This window comes from Sebastes umbrosus, chromosome 7 (assembly GCF_015220745.1).
Source record: "Sebastes umbrosus isolate fSebUmb1 chromosome 7, fSebUmb1.pri, whole genome shotgun sequence".
Taxonomy (NCBI): Eukaryota; Metazoa; Chordata; class Actinopteri; order Perciformes; family Sebastidae; genus Sebastes; species Sebastes umbrosus.
In genome coordinates, this window is record NC_051275.1 from 8,595,660 (window position 1) to 8,622,054 (window position 26,395).

The 26,395-nt window shown below is 39.8% G+C and overlaps 2 long non-coding RNA genes across 3 annotated transcripts; both read left to right on the top strand.

The window, feature by feature from the left end:
* The first annotated feature begins 13,938 nt into the window (after positions 1-13,938).
* LOC119491040 lies at positions 13,939-15,414 on the top strand. Of its 2 annotated transcripts, none has more exons than XR_005207526.1 (3): positions 13,939-14,101; positions 14,768-14,904; positions 15,260-15,414. It is a non-coding gene; the product is annotated as an uncharacterized LOC119491040 (long non-coding RNA). The 2 variants fall into 2 exon arrangements; XR_005207527.1 differs by having other exon boundaries at positions 13,949-14,101; positions 14,744-14,904.
* A 500-nt stretch (positions 15,415-15,914) lies between these two features.
* LOC119491041 lies at positions 15,915-25,846 on the top strand. Its single transcript, XR_005207528.1, has 3 exons — positions 15,915-16,012; positions 18,457-18,568; positions 25,020-25,846. It is a non-coding gene; the product is annotated as an uncharacterized LOC119491041 (long non-coding RNA).
* The last annotated feature ends 549 nt before the right edge of the window (positions 25,847-26,395 follow it).

Consider the following 26,395-nt stretch of genomic DNA (forward strand, 5'->3'; position numbering starts at 1 on the left):
TGGGAGCAGAGAACAGCAGTGAGTTCAAAATGTTATGGTAGCAAGGCAACCCTGTGATCTAAAAATTATGTTCCCATACAACTAAACTGCATTTTCAATTATATTTGATTAATTTCATTAAATTTATGTTTGTCTTTGATGTAACACAAAAAGTCTGCGGATGGCCGCAGCAAGTGACGTAGCAAAACAAGCGACGTGCAGAGCAGGTGATGTAGTATATTGAGTGACCGTTATTGAAAGTATGCAAACACATATAACAAACACAAGGCTTTCATCCAGGAAACTGCTGTTTTTGTCCAGTGCATTAGGTTTCACTTTCACTTTGCAGTCAGCTGTTCATTTGTGTCATATTTGTCATATTTGCACTGTAAAAATATAGTAATTTTAAGCCCAACCATGTTGTTTTTTCTTAAACCTAACTCAGTGGTATTGTTGCCTAATCCTAAGCAAGTTCACTACATTAAGCACGTGTTGACTGCCACCGAAAAGTGACACCGAGTGGTCAGATAAAGCATCAGTATGTGACGAGTTGGGATGAGAAGGTGCTGCAGCTGCAGTATTTATTTCTGCACAAACTGCTACTTCCGCTACATTCACTTCACATTCTCAAAGCTAAACTAATTCACAACACGTTCACTCACAACATCACACACATCACCACCACTCTCTCTCTCTTGCTTCACCACTCACTTCCCACCTACACACACACGCACACTCTACACACTGGCTCTGCTATTCTCCAAATGATCTATGCTACTCTTACAACAGATCTAGAGAGGGCCATTCACGTTTTATCGTCGGCCACCACAGTTCTTCTACATGCTTGAAACACGGGAGAAGTTTCAATCTGCAACCTCACCGCCAGATGCCGCCATATGTTACACACTGTACCTTTAAATTGATGATTCATGCCAATAGTCAATGTGATGATCTTACTTAAAGCCTGTGTTTGAGTCTCGCAGTCTCCTCATTCCACCCAGTAGGATTCCTCCAGAAATCACGTACGTGTCGTAGGTCTCAGTGGGAGTGTCTGTTACAGAGTCTCTCACCATGATAGTAAAGTTTCTATACTCAATTTTACCTGAAAAAAAAAGAGTCAAAGTTGGTACAGAATTAATAAAAAAATAATGAGGATAAACAATATTTTAGAACTGCAATAATAAAACTGAGGATGTTTTTGCATTCAGTAATAATAAAAACATTTGAAATGAATTTATTTTACTTTACTTTGACTTTATTGTCCACCTTAGTAGAAATGCTGAAGCTATTCTGAAGCTTACCTGTAACTGGAACCACAGGAAGTAGCAGCAGCAGGGCTACAGAGAGGAGAGTAGGAGTCATCCTTCTGACTGCTGAACACCAAACTGAACCTCAACAGTTAGCTACAGAGACAGAGAAATTATAATAATATCAGACTTAAAAATACTAAGATTTTTCACAAAATCAGTCAAATGTCACCTTAGCTTTGCCGTTATTATGAAATTGTAATTTTTTTTAAATAACCTTACGTCTGTCAGTACGGGACTCTAATCCTTCAGCTGGAATCTGTCTCCTGTCTTTGAGACTTTCATCTGTTGCTACAAAAATAAAAGTAAAATGAAAATGTGTGGATTTTAACTCAGGCTGCATGTCCAAATATCAGAGGCAACTACAGGTAACTCATAAGCCTACAGTACCACCTTATGTCAAACAATCAAATGTCTTGAAGGTGCAACAGTGTGTAGGATTTGGCGGCATCTAGCGGCGAGGTTGCAGATTGCAACCAACTGAAACTTCTCCCATGTGTAGGAGCACCACAGTGCAAAAACATGAAAACGCAAAAATGCGAATGGCCCTATCTAGAGCCAGTGTTTGGTTTGTCCGTGGGCTACTGCAGAAACCTGGCCCCAGCTTGTGAAAAGAACCCGCTCCGTATGTAGATTAGAAGGACAACCTCTATGAACGGGTCGGATTGGCTGTCTGAGATGCAGCCAATCAGGAACCGCACTACATTCCCCTGCTAGCGGAAGAGTACGGCTGACATTGAGTTTGTGAAAAGGTTTTGCAGGGAGTGCCGGCATGGAAAGTTTGTAAATAGATTTAGGCAATTGGCCTTGAAGGAAGTAATGTTTTCACCGACGTTGGTTTGTTTGTCTGTCTGTCTGTCTGTTAGCAGGATTACTCCAAAACTGATAGAGAGTTCAATCATCCAATCCACCAAACAATTCAAAACAAGAGTCAATACCAACAGGAGAATACACTGTTTACCAATGGCAGAGCATTTTGGCAAATTTTTCTTGGGCGCTACCCACATAATCAGCTGTGCTGCTCATCCCACAAATGCATGATCCTTACAAGTTTGACATCATTGTGAAGGTAAATAAACAGGCTTTCCAACGATGCAAAATACAATGCCAATTAGCATTGTAACAACAGAGAAATAATCCACCAAACACAAGTTTCTGAACTTTTTTTCTCCAGTTATATTGCTGCTCGTTGGTATAATGGCGAGAGTACTGGTCTCCAAAATTTTTTATTACTGCCTGTACTCCGTCCCGTATGTCTAATCGTTCAATTTATGTATAACCAACGCTGTATATTTATGGCGGTTTTGCCTTACAAGTGCCTTAATTATGCAATTATTAGTTTGCTGTTCTCTGCACAATGTATGCAAAGTTTATTTCTGTGAGAATGCTAATATTGTATGGATGCATAGAGTACAGAATGTGGTGTTTGCTAGTAGCTACTTTATGCTATCTGCCATAATGAAGCTAAGAGGGATTCTTTAGCATAGAAATACTGTAGAAGGTGTTCAGCTGAATAAGCACGATGCCTTATTGTTGTATGTGGCTGATTTGCAAATTAATGTTTGAACAGAGTTGTCAGAAATATGGCCTCAGTTAATATTTTATTTCTGGGTTTGTATTTGCATTGTATTAGGCATTTATTATAACACTATATTTAAGTCACGTCTAACAGTAATGTGATTTAACTAGTATATATTTGTTGCACTGTATACCTGTAAGGTATGTAACAATCTCTTGAAATATATAGATTTTACTAATTATTTTCATTTGTCTCTGTTCCAGAACCACACATACTCATTTGTCTATTTTCAATAAATAAACCAGCTGACATTGGGCATAGGCGTTGTACACGCTGGACAGGTTGCCAGACTATCACAGGGCTGACACATAGAGACAGACAACCATTCACGCTCACATTCACAGCTAATTTGGAGTCAACAATTAATCTAAGGTGCATGTTTTTGAACTGTGGGAGGAAGCCGGAGAACCCGGAGAGAACAATACACCACACAGAAGGGCCCCAAGCCGGGTTTGAACCTGCGACTCCATTTCAACAGATATAAATGGCTCATTCTAAGATAAAGAAAACAAAACAATTCTTATTATACACTTCTTATACACTAAAGAAAACATACTTGTTTGGGTTCAAGCCCCTAAGTTTGTGCTGATTTGTTGTCTTATGCCGCGGCTCAAATTGCAATGAGCTGGAATGAGGTAGAAACATTCAAACTTAGCACAATAACTGGAAATGATTTGCAAATGCTTCTCAAGAAATATGACCCCAATCGGCCACATGGTGTCGCTGTAATTAACGCCCAAAAACGCGATTTTGAAAAGGCCACGCCCTTCACACAGTAAGTCCGACTTGAAATTTGACACACATGTCCAGCTCCATGTGTTCTACAAAAAAGACACTTGGACCACTAAAGTCTGCCTGGCTAGATTTTCCGCCATTTTGGATTTTTTTGAAAAACACATTTTTGACATCTCCTCCTAAACCGTAGGTCTGATTGGTACCACATTTTCTGTGGATCATTATTGGACAAAGTTGATCAAAATTTGCATAAAGCTTGTTGATATCTCATTGCATTTTGAAGCTGTTGATCAACGAACTTCGCAGAGGGCGGAGCTTAGCAGGAAATTGGCCCTAATTCATTGACCATTTGTTTAATCATCATAAATCTTGGTAGATATCTTCAGTACGTGTTTGGGAATAGGCATACCAAAGCATTTTAATCTCTCATCCCATAGGGGGCGCCACAACTACCCAAAACTTGTATATCAAAACTTGGTTGGCAGAATTTCACCAAATTTGGGTGCACATGCACTGGGGGCAAGTATAAGCCAAGATCTGAAGTGTCATATTGATCGGTGCATGTGGGCATGGCCTATTTACCATTATATGCTATATTATGTCTTTGCTCAATTTGCCGTGAGGTGGAACGAGCATGAGACATGAAACTTGGTACCATAACTGGGAATTATGTCATAATGCTTCACATAAAATATGATCTCAATTGGCCACATGGTGGCGCTACAACTTTTTCAAGGCCAGCCCCCTCACACCATACGTCCCATTGATTTGAAATTTGACACACATGTCCAGCTCCAGGTGTTCAACAAAAAAGTCTCTTGGACCACTAAAGTTCTATATGACTAGATTTTCGGCCATTTTGAATTTTTTGAAAAACACATTTTTGACACCTCCTAAACCAAAGCTCTGATTGCTGGCACATTTTCTGTGGATCATTATTGGACCAGTCTCATCAAAAGTTGCATAAAGCTTGTTGATATCTTATTTAATTTTCAAGATATTGACCAATGAACTTTAAGAGGGCGGGGCTTAGCAGGAAATTGCCATAATACATTGAACATTAGTCCAATCATCATAAATCTTGGTAGATATCTTCACTACGTGCTTGGAAATAAGTGTACCGAAGCTGTTTTCAGCTCAACCCATAGGGGGCGCCACAAATACCAAAAACTTTTACCTTAAAACCTCGTTGACAGAATTTCACCAAATTTGGTGCACCGGCTCTGGGGGCAAGTATTAATCAAGATCTGAAGTGTCATATTGATTGGTGCATGTGGGCATGGCCTATTTAGCATTTTATGCTATATCATGCCTTTGCTCGATTTGCTATGAGCTGTATACAAGCTAGAGACATAAAACTTGGTATCCTAAATGGCCATGATGTCCTAATGCGTCACATAAAATATGATCTCAATTGACCACATGGTGGTGATATCACTGACAGACAAAAAAGTGAAAATTTTAAAGGCCGGCCCCCTCACACTTAAAGTCCGATTGACTTGAAATTTGACAAACTTGTCCAGCTGAATGTGTTCTACAAAAAAAACTCTTGGACTGCTAAAGTTGGTCAACTAGATTTTCCGCCATTTAGAATGTTTTGAATAAAATCATTTTTGAAATCTCCTAAACCACAAATCCGAATTCTACCAAATTTTCTGTGAATCATTATTGGAACAAGTTTTTCAAAACTTGCATAAAGCTTGTTGATATATCATTGCATTTTGAAGATATGGACCAATGAATTTCAAAAGGGCATGGCTCAACATATAAACAGACTTAAGTCAACAACCATTTGGCAAACAATCACAAAACTTGCAAGATATGTCCACAAGAGCACCTTGAGCGTAAAAAAGGCTTGAACCTGCAACAACCGCTTGCGACTGTAATTCATATTATATTCCATTTCTGCCAATAGATTCCCCCCCCAAAATGCTTCTTGCTGTTCCTTTGAAAAAAGTCAAATCAAAATCAGCCAATGGCATTTGAAATGACCTTGTTTACAAGATCTTTTTCTAACCTCTTTCACCTCCTCATAATCTGTAACAGACCTGTAAGGGTGCAGGAGATCTGATGGGAAATCCTTCCTCTTCGAGTAGCTCCTGGTTGTGTTGGAAGGACTCCTGGCCAATAACCTTTATAGCTCTCCTCTGCAGATCTTATCACACCAAAACAATGAATCATCCACATCAGGGTGATACTCAAATGAGTCATATTACATTCCAACGGCTTTTCACAGCCACAAGACATGTGTCATCATGAACAATGGATATATCAGGTAAAACAGAAACTTCATTCATCAAGAGAATAAACTTTACTCTTCAACTAGGTCTCTTGCTTGTTGAAGACACAGTGATTTGAGTGTGTACAAGTTTGTTACTGTGAAATGTTTTATGCTCAGTTAATAATACCAATATTAAACTCAGGATGTCCCCAGCAGTGACCTGTATGTGGTGGCAGTGATGGGGGAAAGGAATGGAAAAGACAACTTCTGGGCAACATTTCAGTAAGCAGAGCTGAACCAAAGAACCACCTCTAATTATAATACTGATGCAGGTATAAGGTCAAAGAAGAGAAAGCAGATGAAGCCTAGGGCTCTTCCACTAGCTGCATAGCCTACTAGCCATACTACATTATAAACTAGTGAACCTACAGTAGCCAAACTGAACATAATTGGTTTATAACCTCTGAACAATACAAACAAATAGGTCAAACATTTCATTATGGAGGGAGTGGATGAAGTATAAAAATAACAAACTTCTTTATGTACTGGTTTATCCACTGGAGTTAGAAAGTACATGGACAGTGACACATTCTGTTGTGCTGGCTCTGTATGAAACAATGTCGGTGGTAGTAAAGTGGAAACGTTCAACATCAGACTAACAGTGAAGAAATGAGAGCCCTTTTCATATTATTTTAGGGGAAGTTCACTGATTTATTAGCCCCCGCCCCAGCTGTTGTTGCATGTTGGGCTTGAGTTTGCCATGTTATGATTGGAGCATATTTTTTACGCTAAATGGTGAGAGTTTCTGGACAATATTTGTCATTGTTTTGTGTTGTTAATTGTGGAGGCAATTTCTGTAAAGAAGGACTCGAAAATCAAGAGAAAGTCTTTTAAAGGTTTAATAAACACTTGCAAGTGGGCAAACAACCATCAACATAAATGTTCAAGGCTGAGAGCCCAGAGGCTCTCCGTTTCGTGACATTTATACCCTTGCGTGCAGGCTCACAGTCGTATATCTCACATTGTCTGTCTGATTGACACTTCTGTCCTTTTTAGGGTTACTTGTCCTCAAATAGGCTCTACAAGTTCGTTGACTAGGTGACCGACACCGAAACAGAAATAGGCCTTAATGGCAATGAGTGTCACCTGTCATGACCTTAGGAATGTGCACATGTTTGTATTTTTCCAACACATTAATTGATTTCCAATAATACGTATATGCATACATTTGCATCCATTCCCATGTTGATAAGAGTATTAAATGCTTGACAAATCTCTCTGTAAGGTACATTTTGAACAGATAAAAAATCTGCGATTAATTTGCGACTAATCGTGATTAAATATTTGAATCAATTGACAGCCTGACTTTTTACACATTTGGAATCTTGTTTCTGACAACCTGATGAATGTAGTCCAAAGAGTCCAATAGTTGCTCTCCTTTTTTGCTCTGTTTTGGTCTTGTGTAAGAGTTCAGCAGCAGTTGAGATTGTTAAGATTTGAATATGGTTTCCCTCCTCTTGGGGTAGCTCCAGTTCCTGTTGGGAGGACTCCTGGTCAGAAACTTTTATAGTTGTCATCCACACATGACATCATAGTGAAGCCAATCAGCACACTGTTTGAACAGAATGAACCATTACATCATAAAGTCAAAAACAGTACTCTATGTACTAATAAATGAGGAAATCATGTACAATGATGTAAAAAGAACAATGGAGACATTGAACAAGTAACATATGAATCACTAGTGATACATTATAATAAGAGGAAATAACTTTAGGACACTTATCAAACAGGTTATTTGAACACCTCTGTCTATGTTCAACAAGTTGGCCTTGAGAGCTCAGTGTGATGTCAGTCAGTTGTCAGTTGTCACCTGACCATAGTAACCATTTATTCGCAACTGTAGAATCGACAGGAAAAAACAGTACACTGCTTCACACACAAGTACATTGAAGAGCAACTCTGTTGTGTTAGCTCCGCCTACCCTCTCTGGCACACCGACCACTGCTGGGTGATCTAACTGTGCACCGCTTGTGAGTTGAGTTTGTAATACTGAAATGCAAGGCCTTTCATCAGTGGGTCATAGGCTAATTCACCATTGTGTTACCTCTTTCGGCGATAGGTGGTGACTAAGACATATATTTAAATATAAATCTTCAAGATAATTTCTTTAAAGGGACTGTTTGTAACTTCTTACACGTATAAATCGGTGTCCCATGCAGGCTCGCATGTGGCTACCTTGCTTAGACAAGACTCAAACACAAACTACACGGAAGCACCAAAACCGCAAAGTTATATGAAGCCGGTATTGCATAACAGTGTTGGCCGAGGTCGGAAGACGCGAGGGAGACCGTAGCTTTGGTCTCTAGGGCCGCAGTCTCTGCTGTACTCTGCTCCTCTACCTCCTGCCTGCCTGCCTGCCTTCACTCAGCTCGCTCCACCTCACGTGCACGCGCGCACATTACACACTGCAGAAGTGTTAATAGCTCTGAGAATATCTAGTGAATGTGCAGTGGACGTTTGTGCAGAAATAACTGCTGCAGCTCCTCCAGACCAACAGAGGTTTTCCGTGGCTTGTGAAGTGAGGGGGCTCCGCAGCAAGAAACGTTATTGTCTCCGACCAAAACTCTAGTGTCGCCCCTGTTCCTTCCGGCCGCGGTCGGGAGGCTGAAGCAGGAAAAGCCAACACTAGGATCAGCAGTGATTCATGGAGAGCCCTTCGTCTGGTCAGCTAACATTACTGCCAAGCAGGTGAAATATAGAGTGATATTGTGGTTTTAGCTGACGTGTGTCGCCTCACTGTTTTGAGCGATGCTCGTTCATGTCTATTAGAGCGAGCACAAGCGCGCCCGACGCTGACTTTCGTTGACTTAACAGCCAAAGGTGTTGCTGTTAACAAGCAGTCCTGATTCTTACAAACAGTCCCTTTAAGTTGCAGTGGGTCGAGCTCTTGGGGCCAACGCAGTAGCCCCAGAGGATGCTGCATGTCCACTCAGAAAACTCCAACAAAATTAGTGGAAGTACTTATATCCTTCACTAAAGTTACAATACCACAATGCATAAACACTCTTTAGCATATCATGTAGTTTTTTTTCTCCACTCCGCAGAGTTCCTCTGAACAAAACAAACAAATAGGTCAAATATTTCATCATGGAGGAAGTGGCTGAAGTATAAGAATGAACTTGTTTGAAAGTAAACTTACTGGTTTATCCACTGGAGTCAGAAAGTACATGGACAGTGACGCATTCTGTTGTGCTGGCTCTGTATGAAACATAAAGTGGTAAAGTGGAGACTTTCAACATCAGATTAACAGTGAAGAAATGAGAGCCGTTTTCATATTATTTTAGGTGAAGTTAACTGATTTATTGGCCCCCGCGCCGTGGTGGCAGCAGAACAAGCTGTACAGACATTGACATAATATGGCTAACATCTTAGCAAACAGTTGCGTTTTGACACGTTGGGAATCTTGTTTCTGACAACCTGATGAATGTAGTCCAATGAGTTCAATAGTTGTTCTCCTTTTTGCTCTGTTTTGGTCTTGTGTAAGAGTGGGGGGAGGACTCCTGGTCAGAAACTTTGATAGTTCTCATCCACACATCACATCATACTGAAACCAATCAGCACACTGCTTTAACAGAATGAACCATTACATCATAAAGTCAAAAACAGAACTCTATGTACTTAGACATTTTCATTCATTTTAGGACACATACCAAACAGGTTATTTGATAACCTCTATCTGTGTTAAACAAGGACAACATGTTCTAGTGTTGCGCCAGATGTTTTTGTATCAGAGAGGCTACAGGTTGTATCTGTACCTCGGAGTCATGATTGATTCTAAACTTAATTTTAAGGCTCAGGTGAAAAAGGGTCTGTAACCAGGTCAAATTCAATGTTTCTAATTTCAGGTTCACTAGAGACTACATGGTAACAGAAGCAGCTATGATGTCCATGTATTCTATTGTCATTTCTCACATCACGTACTGTTTAACAACCTGGTCACAAGCTAGTACCACTACTCTTAAACCACTACAGTCTCTGTATAAACAAACACTCAAAATACTTGAATAAATTGGTACATTCTCATCATTTCCCAATATAAAAAAAAATACAAATTATTGAGTTGGAAAAACATGATTAAACATGTAAATGCTTGTTTTATGTAAAAGCTTTTACACAGTTTGACTTCTCAATGACTTCTTGACTTCCAGTGGCTGCTGATCTTTTACCACTTGGTATAGTTCAGGATGATTGTGTCATTTGCATTCGGAATGTAACATCCAATACCTGCAAACAAAAACAAGATAAAAGATTATAAATTGATTTACAGAAAGAACAAGATACAGTAGATGTTCACTGTAAAAAGACAGAAAGGTGCTCTCTTGGTTTACTCACCAACATCAAGTGGGATGGTTCCGTTTGATTTTTTTACCAGCAGCTCCCAGTAGGTATGTGTTTCCTGACTTCCAGCCAAACCGTTCACACTCTCCAGGAACGGGCCATAGTCTGCATTCTCTGTGTAGTTAAACCTGAAAGGACAACAAGAGATGGATTTTTGTCATTCAGACATGGGTGATTTTACATTAATGTTTCTTGCAGCTTCACTTAGACATGACAGTTAATTTATGGACAAAGCACGGGTGGGAGCAGAGAACAGCGGCGAGTTAAAAATGTTCTGGTAGCAAGGCAACCCTGTGATCTAAAAATGATGTTCCCATACAACTAAACTGCATTCTCAATTACATTTGGAATATTTCATACGTTAATGAAAGTATACAAACACATATAACAAACACAAGGCTTCATCCTTGAGACTGCTGTTTTTGTCCCGTGCGTTCCGTTTCACTTCCACTTTGCAGTCAGCTGTTCATTTGTGTCCTGTCATATTTGTCATATTTACACTGTAAAAATAAAGTAATTTTAAGCCCAACCATGTTCTTTTTTCCTGAACCTAATTCAGTGGTATTGTTGCTATATCCTAAGCAAGTTCACACCATTAAGCACGTGTTGACTGCCACCGAAAAGTGACGCCGAGGGTTCAGACAGTTTTGGATGAGAACGTGCTGCAGCTGCAGTATTTATTTCTGCACAAACTGCTACTTCCACTACATTCACTTCACATTCTCAAAGCTAAACTAATTCACAACACGTTCACTCACAACATCACACACAATCGCTGCCTCTCTCTCTCTCTTGCTTCACCACTCACTTCCCACCTACACAAACACACACTCTACACACTGGCTCTGCTATTCTCCAAATGATCTATGCTACTCTTACAACAGCTCTAGAGAGGCCCATCCACGTTTTCTCGTCGGCCACCACAGTTCTTCTACATGCTTGAAACACGGGAGAAGTTTCAATGTGCAACCTCACCACTAGTAGCGCCAGATGTTACACACTGCACCTTTAAATTGATGATTCATGCTAATAGTCGATGTGACTAACTTAAAGCCTGTGTTTGAGTCTCGCAGTCTCCTCATTCCACCCAGTAAGATTCCTCCGTCAGCCCCGGAAGTGTTGTAGGTCTCCATGGGAATGTCTGTTACAGAGTCTGTCACCAGGATAGTAAAGGGAGTTTCACCTAAAAGAAAAGAGTCAAAGTTAGTACAGAATTAACAACAACATAAGGAGGATAAACAATATTCTAGAACTGCAGTAATAAAACTGAGGATGTTTTTGCATTCAGTAATAATAATAAAAACATTTGAAATAAATTCTGAAGCTGTTCAGAAGCTTACCTTTAGCTGGAACCGCAGGAAGTAGCAGCAGCAGGGCTACAGAGAGGAGAGTAGGAGTCATCCTTCTGACTGCTGGACACCAAACTGAACCTCAACAGTTAGCTACAGAGACAGAGAAATTATAATAATATCATCCTTAAAAATACCAAGATTTTTCACAAAAGCAGTAAAATGACAGTTTTTTTAATAACCATTTTCATTCATCTGTCAATACAAATCCTCATCAAACTGACATCAATTCTATATTCTAGATCCAATATCAAAAACTTAAACCAATTTCAGTTTACTTGATCGTTTCCAGTGGTTTCCAGTGCAGCTGATAGTACACATGATTTATTTTTTTAAACTTATTCTCTTCAAATCAACTATAAAAGTGATGATATTCTGACGCACATGCATCCTTGGTATTCGTTCAACGGTTCTCTCAAACTGCCACACTGTGGCAGCACGGAGCTGCATGACAGGGCTGGCTTTGTGCTTCCTGTTCTCACAGTTAAAGGGAAAATCAATATAAAATCAAATTCATATAATGTTATAACATTTCTATATTTTGCCACCTCTGTTGCATTGAAGCCAGCATGCAAAATACCACAGGCTGTGAAAAAGCCTTGATTCAGCACAGTATGGGACGCTGCTGCCTCACCACTGACTCATAATCAAAAGAATGAAAGGGAAAGTTGCAATCATTTTTTTTTTTTTTTTATGGAATTGTGTCAAAGAAAGACAATGTATTAATTTTACCCACATCCTTTTGGAGCCTGAATTTCAATCAAATAAAAAATAGGACTTTCCTCTACCACAGTGTCAGTGGGCAACAACCAATTCCATGTGTGTGTAAATCCACACAGTGCCCTCTACTGTTGTGTGGTAGTAAATTCCTGTTTATTTCAAATTTGATTGGCTACAATACTTGTGAGGCTCTAATACAATTAAAACCTTCATGTTATCAGCACTTGCATTCCTTGATTATCACAAGAATTAAAGGGTCCTCTCACAACATTTCTATGTGCTTTTATGAAAGAAAAACTGCAGAGAAAAGGAAAACTTGTGTGCCATTTTGTGGATTTTCCTTTTCAGTTGAAGAGTAAAGGGGGGCAAGATTGAAGTACAACAGGAAGGAAGGAAGGAAGGAAGGAAGGAAGGAAGGAAGGAAGGAAAGGACAACAAGATGAAAAAGTAGAACAAAGGTCAATGGTGAGGAGGAAAAGAAGTGTAGAGGGGTGGAAGGTCAGATGAAAGGAAATGGGAAAAATAGGTAAAAAGGAAAAGCGTAAAAAGAAAGAAACAGAATGATGTAGACAAGGGGATATAAAGGAAAGAAACAAGGAACGAAGGATGAAAGATTGGAAGTAGGTAGGAAATAAATAAGGAAGTACTGACAGAAGAAAAACGCCCTCTGGAGTCTAATTATTATTATTATCTAATTATTATTATCATCTAATTATATTAATTATTTTTAATTAATTAGTTAAACTGTATTATTAGTTTTACCCTAACCTTTGCAAGAGGTTAAACCTGCTATAATCAATGTATGATCTAATGCGAAATTAGTTGCTGGTACTAAGGAACCCACAGAGGATTATCACCAGAACCTGCACTTCCCCTCAGCTGATGTCTCTCTCTCTGTGTTGTGTTTACAGCTCTGTCAGTCAGTCTGCTGCCCCGAAGTGGCTCAACTATTTATTAACGCAGGCTTTAAAAAAAGAAAAATAGAAAGAAAAGGAGGCTGCATGGATCAGCTCGAACAAGTATCAAATGGATTTAAATAGAAATGTTATAATCTCTACTATTACATGAATTAGTTAATTAATTAATTAATAGTATTATAATACTATCATATAAGTCAAAATTATACTGAGTATAAGTATACTATCTTGCATATACTTTTAAGGTATAATTACAAGAAAGTATCAAAGTTTTTTTACTTACATCTCATCATTTTGACTTTATTATTATTTATTATTTTTCATATTTTTTTGTCCTTTTCCTGGCAGAAATGGGCTTCCATAAAGAGGGCCATATGAGCCCATTCACTGTTTGATCAGATTTGATTGAAGCTGTGACCATTTCTATTTTATTTTTTTATAATGTTAAATATTCAATGCTTTGTTTAAATACTTTATTTGTATTTATTACTTGGGCACTGTGTTTTGGTTGCTGTTGCCATGTATGTTCTATACGTTACATATTATTGTGCTCCTTTTATGTTTTTGTGAACTAATGACGTTTTCCACTGGTCCATTCACTGTTAAAACTATAACTTGTGTTTGTTGGCATAAAAAAGCGTTTCAAGTTGTTAAGACAAACCAGACTTTAAGTTGGCGTCAAAACCCTTAAGTGAGTTCATAACACTCATATCTCTCAGTTGTGAACACAGACTGCAGGTTGCGAGTCAACACGTGGGGCGAACGTTCAGATAACTCTCGTGTCTTTGTTGTGAATGGAGGGAAAGACAACTTCCAGAGTTGACGCTGTCACTTGAAGAACTCCTCCTCCTCCAGTCTGTCTGTCTGCAGAGCTGCAGTCTGACTCCACACAGGTAAGATTAACTTCGTTTGATATAGTTGAAATTGTGTCATATTTGTATTCAGAGTTATATGGTGTGATACATTAACAGATACGCTAGACATCACCATGACAACAGTTAACGCTAACTTCAACACTAGTAACGTTAGCTAGCTTCATTAGCTAGTAGCGGCCACAGTCAAGTCCGTCCGTCCCTCCGGTTAACACTATGTGCTCTGTCAGCACTATTGCCTTTGAGGCACTGACACACCAAGCCGATGGTGGACCGACGGACAGTTTGGGGCCGTCGGTGAGCATCCGTCAGCCTTGTTTTTACGGTGTGCCCCGCTATTAGCTCTATTAGCTCTGTTAGCATCGTTAGCGCGGGTAGCCGCCGCCATTTCGGCTCTGCCACCTCCATGTGTGCCTGTGAGGTCAGAGTGGAGGAGTGGAGAGCCATGTGCAGACTCTTTGCATAAGCTATTCTAAAAAAAATATAACTTTCGAAATGAATGGGACAGAATATTGTATTAAATTTGTCAAAATACTGATTCCAGAGAGCAGTCTACTGTTTACAATTACATTAAGTTGATATGTTATATATGCCAGAACCTGTTTGAGCGACATTAACCACATCATTAATTATTCTACCACTGCCTGCTTTGCTGATTTCCAGCAAATTGTCACCTTTGTCTTTCAGATTGAAATGAATGCAGTGCAAGAACTATCTGTGAAGTATATCAGAGCGGCCTTCACCTTTTCCCATTCCAGCCTGTTCCCATGATGTGGAATTGAAGTTACGCAAAGGCAATGAGGCATATGAAAAGACCAAGAAAGGTATCAGCATAACCAGAGACATGAAGATGGACATTTTGGATAAGATTGCTCAGGCAGTTTTTGAAGTGAAAGCCTATCCTGATCAGGACCAGATTGACTTATGTGCTCTGTCTTGGCACAGACTACATTATTATTGTAATTAATGTCATCTGTAGGATGACATTAATTACACTAATAATGTTTTGAGATGACATAAGTTAACATGGTGCTATGATGGTTGCTTCTTACAGTACATTTTTTTTTTGGGGTCCCCAGGATGACGGTTAATAAAATACATATTTTAACATGAGGATGGTGTTGAAATTGTATTGACTTTGTATTGGACATTTACGTTTGAGGTTCTGTTCTTCAACAGATCAGGGAAGAGTTTCTTCGGATCACCAACAAGGACCTAATAGACAACTTCAGAGCAGCCATTAATCAGCACACCAAGGCTCCTTAAACTCTATCGGGCTAGGTGGACAGCTTTCCCACCTGAGATGGATCAACTCCTTAACAGACTGGATAAAGCAGTGAATTTTTAAACTTAATAATCTCATTATTCTGGACATTATGGAAATAAATGTATAACAAGGAATTGTGTTTTTTTTTTCTTTTCATAAAGCTGCACTAATCAATATTTGTAAATAAACAATGGGTCAAATTTAAGGTGTTGCTCATAGTGACAAACCATCAGAATAAACCCACTGTACACTACCTAAGGGACAGACAAAGATAGCGACAAGGTGGTGAAGAAAGGAGTTAAAAGAAGTAAATCTTAGACTTTCATTCAACAGGTATTTGCTGGATGTGGAAGAGGACAGCTGTTTGCCATATAATTAACCTTATAAGGCCATAATATATCAAGTGTGTGATTGTTTCAGTCTGTTGAGTCCTGCACCTAAGTGGGCAAAATAAATATATAAATGCAGCTTTAACACAAACTGGGAAGCATGTTTCCATGTTTGCTCTCAGCTTTCTTCATGTTGGTTACATCTTGGTGTAATTTTTCTCCCAACCCTTTGTGTTTCAGACATCTGACATCACAGCACATTGACAGACTACAGCCTTGAACGGCCTCCCCTCGTGTGTCTGTGACAGTCATGAGAAGCTGTTCAGGAACTGTCTGGTGAGTGGTTATTTGTAGAAAATGTAAATATTTATTATTATTCTGTTATTAAAAATAGACTCTCTTTGACTTCAACCTTTGCCTCTATGCCATTTTGTCCCATTCTAGTCTATCCATCCCACTGTCCTCCTTGTTTTCTTTATCTGTCCCAATGCCCACAGTGTCTTCAAGAGTTGTACTTTGCTGGCTATTACTCAATGTAGTTGGTTTAATGTATATGGGGGTTAAATCTTTGGTTGCGGGGTATGAGATGGAAATGTTTAACCCTAAGAGATCCACATGGACCACTTTTATTTTTTTCTTTAGGGGGGACAGCAGGCCAGCAGTATATGTAATTAATTAAAATAAATTGTTCCATGTCTCATAAGTTGTTGCAGCACCAAACTGCATGTGATTATCATAAAGTGGGCATGTCTGTAAAGGGGAGACTTGTGGGTACCCATAGAACCCATTTTCATTCACATATCTTGAGGTCAGAGGTCAAAGGACCCCTTTTGAAAATTTGAAAATGGCCATGCCAGTTCTTCCCTCTCCAAAATCTAGACTAATTTGGAGCATTATTTAGCCTCTTTCCCGCTAACATGACATGGTTGGTACCAATGGATTCCTTAGGTTTTCTAGTTTCATATGAGACAGTATCTTGGTAGAGGGTTAAAATGTCAAACATATAAGTAATTCAAGGTGGAAAATTAGCTTTATACAGTATTTGGAATAATTTGCGTTATAAATTATTCTGAGCCACAGTATTTTAATGCCAAATGTCTTTCAGTTTGATTTACTATTCATGCGTTGATCATTTTCTGTTTGTCATCACAAGGCCACTGACCCAGAAGAGGAGCAAACGAAGGGCCTCACCGTGGGTATCCTCACTGTGTTGGAGGATGATGACAGTTCAGCTCCTGCAACAGTCATTAATGTTGCTGTTGTTGTAGAAGAAGACAACACAAGTTAAGTGCTGCATGCTAGTATTCAATGTTACAACACTACTTAAGTGCTTCATGTTAGTTAATGGATTGGATAGACTGTGTTTTAATTAATTAAAAAAGAAGTTTTGAAGGTAGATGTTGCATCTGTAATTATTTATACATTTGATGGGTAGTTATTGGTCCTAATTTATATATTTGACTTACCTTAACTGTTGCAATGCACAATTCGAAGTTACTCTAACCTATTCCACTAAATTAACTCAACTGAAATTAAGTGGGTACTATGTACAGGTTTAAGTTACTGCAACTCGAGTTGAATTGACGGAAGTAAGGATTCAAAGTTGTTACAATATGAAATTATAAGTTACTGCAACTCGAGTTGAGTTAATAGAAAAGAGAATTGAAAGTTGTGCAAACTCAAAAAAGCAAAACTTTAAATGTTATGTTTAATTGCCCAACTTAAAACTTTGCTGAAGTTTGTTGCCTTACAATTTTGAGTTCTGCCAACTCTTTCTTTTTTTACAGTGTTCAGTTCTATTCTATTCTACACAGGATATCATTTCTGATTTAGTCAAACTGTCAGCTTAATGTGCAAGAGAATAATTCATCTGGGCCAGCAGATGAACATTATAGCTAATTATAGCTGTATATATCTAATGTTTATTAGTATGCACTGATCCATAAATCAAACAAGTAAGTAAACATTTAAAATAGAATTTTTGCTAAGGAGTCACAGTGGGACGCTCCTGATGGGAGTGATACGATAAACAAACGGGACCTTGGTTCCCAGTAAAAAAATCCAAAGCAATTATTGGAGAGCAGTGAATCTTTGCAATCTAATAGTGCTCTCGGTGTTCTTTTCGAGCTTTTAAACTAATTTGTGATTGATCGCTAATTATCGGTGACGGGGCCCCTGGAGACAGCCGAGCCCCTCCTTCCTTTTCACAGCGTGAAAGCAGCAATAACTTTCAAACAGTCGACTCTGCGCCTTGTTCTGGCAGCTCAATAGTCTTCAAGACGTTTGAATAATTATCATGGCCTTTTTCCCAATAAAGAAGGTGCAGCCTCCCAACAATAAAGCACTGGAAACCCAATATCACCCTGTGGACGGTGCAATAGTCTGGGGCACAGGGAAATAGTCTAACGATCAAAAGTTCTTTGACTGCATTATAATTTTCAGAAATGTGTCCATACCAATCAGCTGTTAAACTTTAATCCTCAAGCAACAATCCCCAACATGAAAATAAGTGCAATTGCGGGCTACTTGTTCACGTTATTGACTGCGGTGTTGAGTCAAAAAACATTGGATTGATAACCTTCTCCATGTAATGACAATAGCGTCTCTTAATAGTGTGCCGATTGATGTTGGCTGTTTGGATGTGAATCAGCCCCGCCAACAAAAGCATTAACAGAGAGCGTCATCGATGACAATGTATTTGTTTTTTTTCAAGGTCGGATTAATTGAGGGGCAGGTTTTGTCTTGGAAATCAATTTCCCCCAATTTGCGCTGTGTTGCAGAATCCAGACTATAAAAGTGGAACTGTGGTGATGCTGCTCAGAGCTGCTGTGTGTGTTGGTCTAACGAGAGGAACTCCTGCTAGACTACATGGAAAACACCCAAGTTGAGCAGGTAGGTCACGACTACTCTGACGAATAAATTCACTTCAGCTGATAAGAGTAATAGTGTAATTGTGATTAGAAGATTACAGAACAATTTGCAGGCCATGATAGAAGCAGTAAACGGTCATTTAGAGAGGCTGGAAGCTGGAAGTGCATGAGTTCTAAGCCAGTTTATGAGTATTACAACATGCATCTCACTGATAATAGCTACTCAAATATACTACAGCCGGAAAAAGTAGTCAATTAATCAATTAGTTTATCCAGAGAAAATGGAACCAATTTGATAATTTTTCTGTGAAAATGCCAAAACTATGCCGTTTCCACCTAAAATGGCAGGATATGCAGCTCCTCTTTGTCATACAAACACGATAGTCATTTCTTTGGGTTTTGGACTGTTGGTCGGACAAAACAAGACAATTGAAGGTGTCACTTTGGATTCTACAAAATTTTGACTCTTCACCACTTTTTGACATTTCAAAGACGAAACGCTTCGTTGATAAATCAAGAAGATTTAGCTGTTGAGGCTTTTCTGTAATACCTTTTATATATGTTGGAAAAAGAGTTTCTTTTGGATATGAAATAGGATTGTTGTGTATCATTGATAGATATGTACAACCACTGTACAGTTAATTCTTTTACAAATTGGTACTTTGTGTTGTTTATTTTTTGTTGACTAAGCAAAACCATAAGAAACACAAAAACAACAAAAATGAAAGTTGCAAGCAGCGATGAACAGGCCCTCGCCCCTTGTGCATGTACTGGTGGGACGCCGGTTGACGCGGCTGTGCATTTCCGTGACCGTCTGACACTGCACTCACGAGTTAAATGATGTTTATTACGTGGCGCTGGAAATGATGTATTGCAAATTTTGTACCACTGCCTGTGTTCACTATGTGGCGCTAGAGAACACACACACTAAGTATACACTATGTTGCTGTATATAATGTGTAGATCACACCATGTAAATTTAAATCGGATCTTTGTCACATAAGGCTGACTTCCTGTTTTCAGTAGGTGGCGTTATGACTGTAACTGAATATTGGCACTTTTCAGGCTTGGACTCTTATCCAGCATGCGAAATTTGGGATTGATTTGACAATGTAAAGTCCAGGTTCAACAGCTTCCTGTGTCACGGCGAAACATGCAAATTGCCCACCTCGCGACGGCCACACCGCTGCACAAATACCCCAAAGCTTTGCAATTTACCATCATGAAGGTCTTGAGTTTCTGCTGACAAAATTTGAGATCAATCTGTTGAATGCTCTAGGAAGAGTTTTAAAAGTTCCATACCTGTAAAGTGCCTAAAATGCCGTATTGTCACATGATCTATGACATCATCTTTCAAGATATCGACTATTCCTTGACAATTTATCGTCACATTAGCCGGAGGGTTATACCAACCAAATTTGGAATTAATCCCTATATAGCAATAAACCCTCTAGGAGGAGTTCGAAAAAGTTTGGATAAAAAGCATGAAAAACGCACAATATTAAAAATGGCCGACTTAAGGTTGGGCAGAGTTAATGAAAGCCAATGGGAAATATGTCCAAATGATGAAAGCAATGAGGGTACCAAATTTCATAAATATCGGAGCAACTATATCCCAACTAAGGCCTTCCACACATTAGGGGGCGCTACAGAGCTTGCTAAACACGCATCAACCTAATTGCTGTATATTCTTGCAATGTTGCAAACAATAGATTTCCTCACAATTCGTGCCGGGGACACCATTGGGCACCTGGCACTTTCGTGCTCGGGCCCTAATAACACAATCTGGTAATAACTTCACAAGACCAGACATCATTTATAGCCTGACAAATATATGTCAGGTAACGTAACCAATATCAACGACAGCGATTCGTACAAGTACAAACAGGACAATATAAAACCAACTGACGAAAACCAAAACAAAAACGACAACCACCAAACAATACAGAAAAAAAGAAAAGAGGTGGAAAATACTTTGCTGATTCCAATCAGTTCAGTTCAGTTCAGTTCAATTCAAATATTTGCTGTACCTGTTCAAATGCACTTCAGTACTTCACACACACACACACGCACACACACACACACACACACACACACCATCACCATCACCACAGCCTCCGTCTCCTCAAATATATTCTCTATTGTTCGTCATTTTGGAGCTTCCCACAATTCGGCCTATGTCAGCTTTACGCAGCAGCCACCCTCTCCCCAGCAGAATGTTTAAGCAAAATGTGCTTACCTTTTTCACGTGGCCACCTTCCGTCAGAGGGAGGGCAAAACCAGTCAGTGACGCCAAAATATGTATGTGAAAAATAAGACCCAGGAGAATAAAAACTGTTGAAGATGTAAAAGACCCTTTACTTGCATGAAAGATCTGAGTTTGCGTCTCTGCAGAGGCTCAACAGACTGGTTTGTATTTCCAGGGTACATTGGTATATCAAAAAGATCTTAACCGAAACGACCCTCCCCGTTGGCCACCTCAATCAGTGTAATGATTAACCCCCCTGTAACAGTTTTTCCGGTAAGTTACCAATTTTTTCCACATGTGGCCTGTTCTGGTCCAATACAAATAAAAAACAAGATGTCTCATTGAAATAACAGGATCAACGTCCATTGTCACGATGGCTGTTCCTTCGTAGACATTATTGTACAGAGGTTATACTATATGTGTATCTTTATAGTGGTTAGCATAGGCCTGTAAATGAAGAATTAATGTACAACAGTAAATGACCCTATTACCGTTCATATGACAGCAAAGTTAAGCACTGATTCTGACAGTCAGTTCAGTAGTAAGTTATCACATTATATAATTACCTCTGCCAAGGAGTTTTGTTATTTTGAGTTATTGTTTTTTCATATTGCCTTGTTTCTTTTATATCTTCTCTTATTGCTGTTTTGTCTTACGTAAGGCTCTTTGAATTGCCTTGTTGATGAAAGTTATTGTACAAATAAACTTGCCTTGCGTGCGCTTTTCCTGCTATGACAAGTCAAAGGCTATATATTCCAATTCTACTACAAATTAATTGTATATGGTATTTACTATATTCTATTTGTCACAGAATACTGGTTTTGCAGTTAATTACCAAATAATCAGTGCACTTTACTGTGTTTTATTAAAGGGAAAGGATGCAATACATCCCCCCCAAAGATCTTCTTTGAGCTGTTTCACAAGCTCCACACATTTCCTTTGAACTTTGCATTGTGGGAGAATAGTCTATATTAACTGTACACTCAAAAATAAATGAAATATACTGGTTTCCCCCCCACTTTTCCACTGTTAAAACATGGTATACTCAAAACCTGCTTGGAATTATTGTGTAGTATGTAGTTGGACATAATGCCTTACACAAAGGATTTTGAAAGTGCTGTATGAGTTTAGTCCAAAGGGTGGTACTAGAGCTCCATGTGTGGGTTTACTCCACATGTACAGGCTGTTCAACAGCCACTGCAAAGCACAAGAGGGAACTCTTGAGCACCATGTCTCACCGTCCTGTCCCAACAGTTCTCAACGTCTTCAGTTTTAACATTATTTTAAAGCCCAAACGTGATTTACTCCCCAATAGTTTGACCAGTTACTGCTCTCATTCACCGTCATCTGTCCTGTGCACTGCCTCTGCATGTGTTGTTACAGCTAAAACAGAACAAGAACATGTAAAGAGAAGACTGATCTCTGTGTTATGTGCCACTATAGTGGGTTGTTGGGGTTAAAAAAAAAAAAAAAAGAATGCGTTTAGACATTTGTTGCTAATGATGCTTCAAGCGTTTTGTCAATATGATGGCCTATAACCATGTCCATCAACGCTTGGCAAGAATAGATCAATACTTTTGCAAAATCGATTAATTGTTTTATCAATGGGTGAAAGTGTTTCATAGGGGAGTATTTAAATTCCACATCCACTCTCAATTAGTCTTACCTGTACAATTGAATTGCTCTTTGTCTTTCCTCTACCCGTTTTGAGTCCAGCCTGCTGAGAAGATGTCGCATAAAAGCTGAAAATGATGTAGGTCTTATCATAGTCCCAAGCTAATTCATTTAATTTAAGGAACAGTCCACTAAATCCATTGATAGTTCAACTGCATTTAACAAAAGTTATCCTCAGGGCTTGAAGACATACTGTATGTATTTGCTTTTTTAATTTGAAATAGATAGAAATAGATAGCAAAGTTTGAAATGTGCCTGTTACAACTCGAGGAGCTTCTTGTGAAACATGCAACTGGTGGAAAATATAAAAGAGTGGTGATTGATGCTGTAGCGCTGTTATGACAATGGTAAACTATTTTAATTGATTTTGATTGCTTTATATTTTCATATCAATCCGAAATGAGCTATTTCTCAACATTGTATGTGGAATTTATTTTGCACTCATAAGATGGGATCGATACAAGGCAGCGTCATACTTGAATCCAGGCACCACACTGCTTAGCAAGTTCAACATGTCTGTGTGTTCTTTAGCTATATACTTGTTATTGGTTTATTGACTGAGAGAACGAGAAAACAAACAACTGTCTTGCCACCATTATTGCTTTCCGAGCCGCCCCTCATTATGCACTTAGGGTTGGCTTGCTGCAGCACACCAATACGTCTCACACATCTGTGTTTGCACAGGAGCAGGTTGATGGACACTGTTCCTCTAAGGCCTGTAAACAGCTTGTCACTCCCTGCCCTCTTCAGATGGCTGGGTGGGGGGGGTTGTGGGCTGGTGGTCGTCACGGAGGTTAAGGTTGATGAACGGTGCGTCGTGTTTGTCTGACCCGCTTCATTTCACCCCAAACAAGCTGCAGGGGGGCTGCAGGTTGTGGCCGAGGGGGAGGCCGAGCCGGAGTTAATGACAGGGCTTTGTTCGGTGCTGGGGCTCTCGTAAGGATAGGCCCGAGCCACACAATAGCTGGGGTCACAGGTCCTCAGGGACCCAGGGTGAGAGGGCTAATGAGTCAGTATTGAGCTAAGAGGAGCAGGCCAGTGTGGTCTGCGACCGCAGGCTCAGATGGTTTTGACAGGGCCAAGGTTAATTGTCTGTTTTGCTCCTGACAGGAGGCTGCAGAGCCACCGTGTCACAGTCTTACATGTATCAGCAAGCATTTGGCACATTTTCTTTCAAGTGTTGAAGGTGTGAAGGCTGGGATTAGAGGTCTTCTTGAGTCTGAGAGGATTCTAATTCGCAAAGGATCTGAGAAAAACCCACCTGAACTCTACCTGTATCAATTCATTTTCTAAAAAAATTAAATGGACCCAAGGACAGTCAGACCAGTTTCAAAAAAGACACCGACACTGGCAGCAGCAGGAATGCAGATTTTCTCCTCAATGATGTGATGTACCATGTGACCGTGTGGATCGCTGGTCCGCTCCGATCCACTTGGGTATAAGATATCATTTGACACCCTGACCTAAGACTCTTGACAGTACGATCAGACTCAGAGTGAATGTTTGGACCTAGGGTCTTGGTTACTCAAGGTTGGTCAAGTCTTGGTTACTCAAGCCAAACCGAGTGGACCCATAAAGACCTTGTGCATGGTTGTCGTTCTGAGGCGTTAGTGCGGCTGTTTTCGTGCATCCTTACGTGCATAAGCTAATGTATCAATTTTGAACCCGACTACTGAAAGGAAGTTGAATCAATGTGCTTGTTTAAAGCTAGTGTTGGTCGTGTTTTTCAAAAACATTTTTTTGTTATATTTGTTGAAATTCTCATTACATCCCAACAGCAATCAATAAATCAAATGCTCTGACAAAACACAAGAAAAAAATCTGGTATCTGTGACTGTCGCGAGACTGTAATAAACCTGTCTGATCATTTCATGCAGCCCTAATGAAATGATTGGACGGCCTGCCCACCTGTCTACCTACCTGCCTGCCTGCCTGTGTGCACTCTACCTGTGCACTCATTGCGCGTCATCATCATAATGGTCATTATGACAATTTTGGGGGAGTGGCTTTGGAGGAAGGCTGTCAGTGTCGCCAACTTGGTACCTTTCTCCCCTAGATTTAGCAACTTTTGGAGCTAGTGCTGCTAGCTACTTTTATTGGAAAAGAATTGTCAACACTGGGCTGGGTTTTTCGGTTGGATAATTTAAAAAAACTAGCGTACTCTTGTTTCTCAAGATTACTGACCGTTGAGCACAGGGCTACACAACATGTTTAGATTTGAGAAGTCTTCGCGTCAGCTCCTTTGCTAGCTTCTGCGAGCTGTGGTTACCCATAATGCCCCAGATGTACCATAGATCCACAGAGATATCGTCATGTTTCTTTGCGACAGTATAAAGGCCTCCGTACGCTTCAAACAAAGTGCTCGTGGGAATGTTTAACAGTGTCTTGAAACCCGCTTTCTGATGCTGGAATCTCTCTCAAATTATCTTTTTTTTAAATTCTTAACACAACTAATTCCATCACGTTTCATGTGCACAACCTCCGGTAAATGCCATGAATGCCTTTGAAGACAGACTGTCTGAAAGTGTGCCCCATTATCCCCATTTTGCAGGATTCATCGCTTTCGAGACTACAAAGACATACTAAAGACACACAATTCTACAGAGACATCAGAGGTTAGGCCAGGAGGAGGTTGTGACGGCAGGCTTTTCTTCGTTGAGTGCGGTTTGGATGTGGTTGGGAGTCACGTCGTAGGAACTTCTTCGTTCTGCTGAACCCTTAGTTCCTGTGTTGTAAAATTTCTGGACCTGTCATTCCTTCCATGTTTGCACTCCCACAGTTAAATCAACATTGACAATATTTCTGTGCATGAAGCACAACTGTGGTTCCCTCAAGCTGAACTGGCCCCTCTCTTCCTTTGTTTGGCTTTTTAGCTTTTAATTTTGATCTCTTTACACTTTGGTCCCTGTTCCCCATCACTCTGTCAACCGCCTTCCACCCAGAAACATGCAGCTCTGGATTACCCAGCCGTGGCATTGACCTCTCATCTTTATATTGACCCTCTATTTCCCATGACCTCTGACCTCACGGGGGCAAAGCCTGCAGCCGTCTGGACCTCCTCCTCCTCCTCCTCCTCCACCTGGCCCCTATCGCCACCCTTCAGATGGTCCAGATGGATTACTCTCTGCTCTCCGGACGTCTACGGGATTATATTGTTGTCTCAACAGAGAGGATTCCACGAAGCTCAAAGCCTGAGCAGCAGCTCTTAAAACCGAATTAGTTCTTGTGATTATGTTTAATTTTTTTTTCCATCAAGCCCTGAATATTATTCCAAAGCATTTCTTTCAATTTGAATTGTCCCTTATCACCTTAGATGATGATTATGAAGTGTTTTTTTTTTTAATCAGAGTAGCACGATACAGATGCCGGGGGAACTTTTTCTGCCCGTCTCTCTCTTTCTGTCGCACTCTGAACTTGCTGTCCTCATTCCATAGCCTGGTTTTGATACATAGTGTCCTGATAGTTTGCTGGGGAGAATCTGGGTCAGCGTGGGGAGCCTGAGATAGCACAGGCACAAGGCTGACTCGCTAGAAATACGTCACTCATCGACGCACAAAGACGAGAGAAAACAATACTCCTCTGCTGCTTCAAAACAGCAAATTCCACATACCTAACATATTTGTCATCTGCTTGAGTTTGAGCAATATCACAATGTGTGTCGGTGGGACCAGTAATAAGGCACGACAGAGCCCAGCCTAGGCAGGCTTTGAATAGGATGCCCCATAGGTACAGATAATAACATTATCTTGGTCAAACAGAAGAGATGCAGGAAATTGTTCACATGTGCACAATTCATTATCAAAATTGACTGTGTGTGATTGCCTTGCCATTTTGAGTGACAGGTTCAATATAGTTTTGGATTAGGTATTACATCACTGAGGTCTAGACATACATCTAATGTGTGATTGGATTACATGGACTGGATAT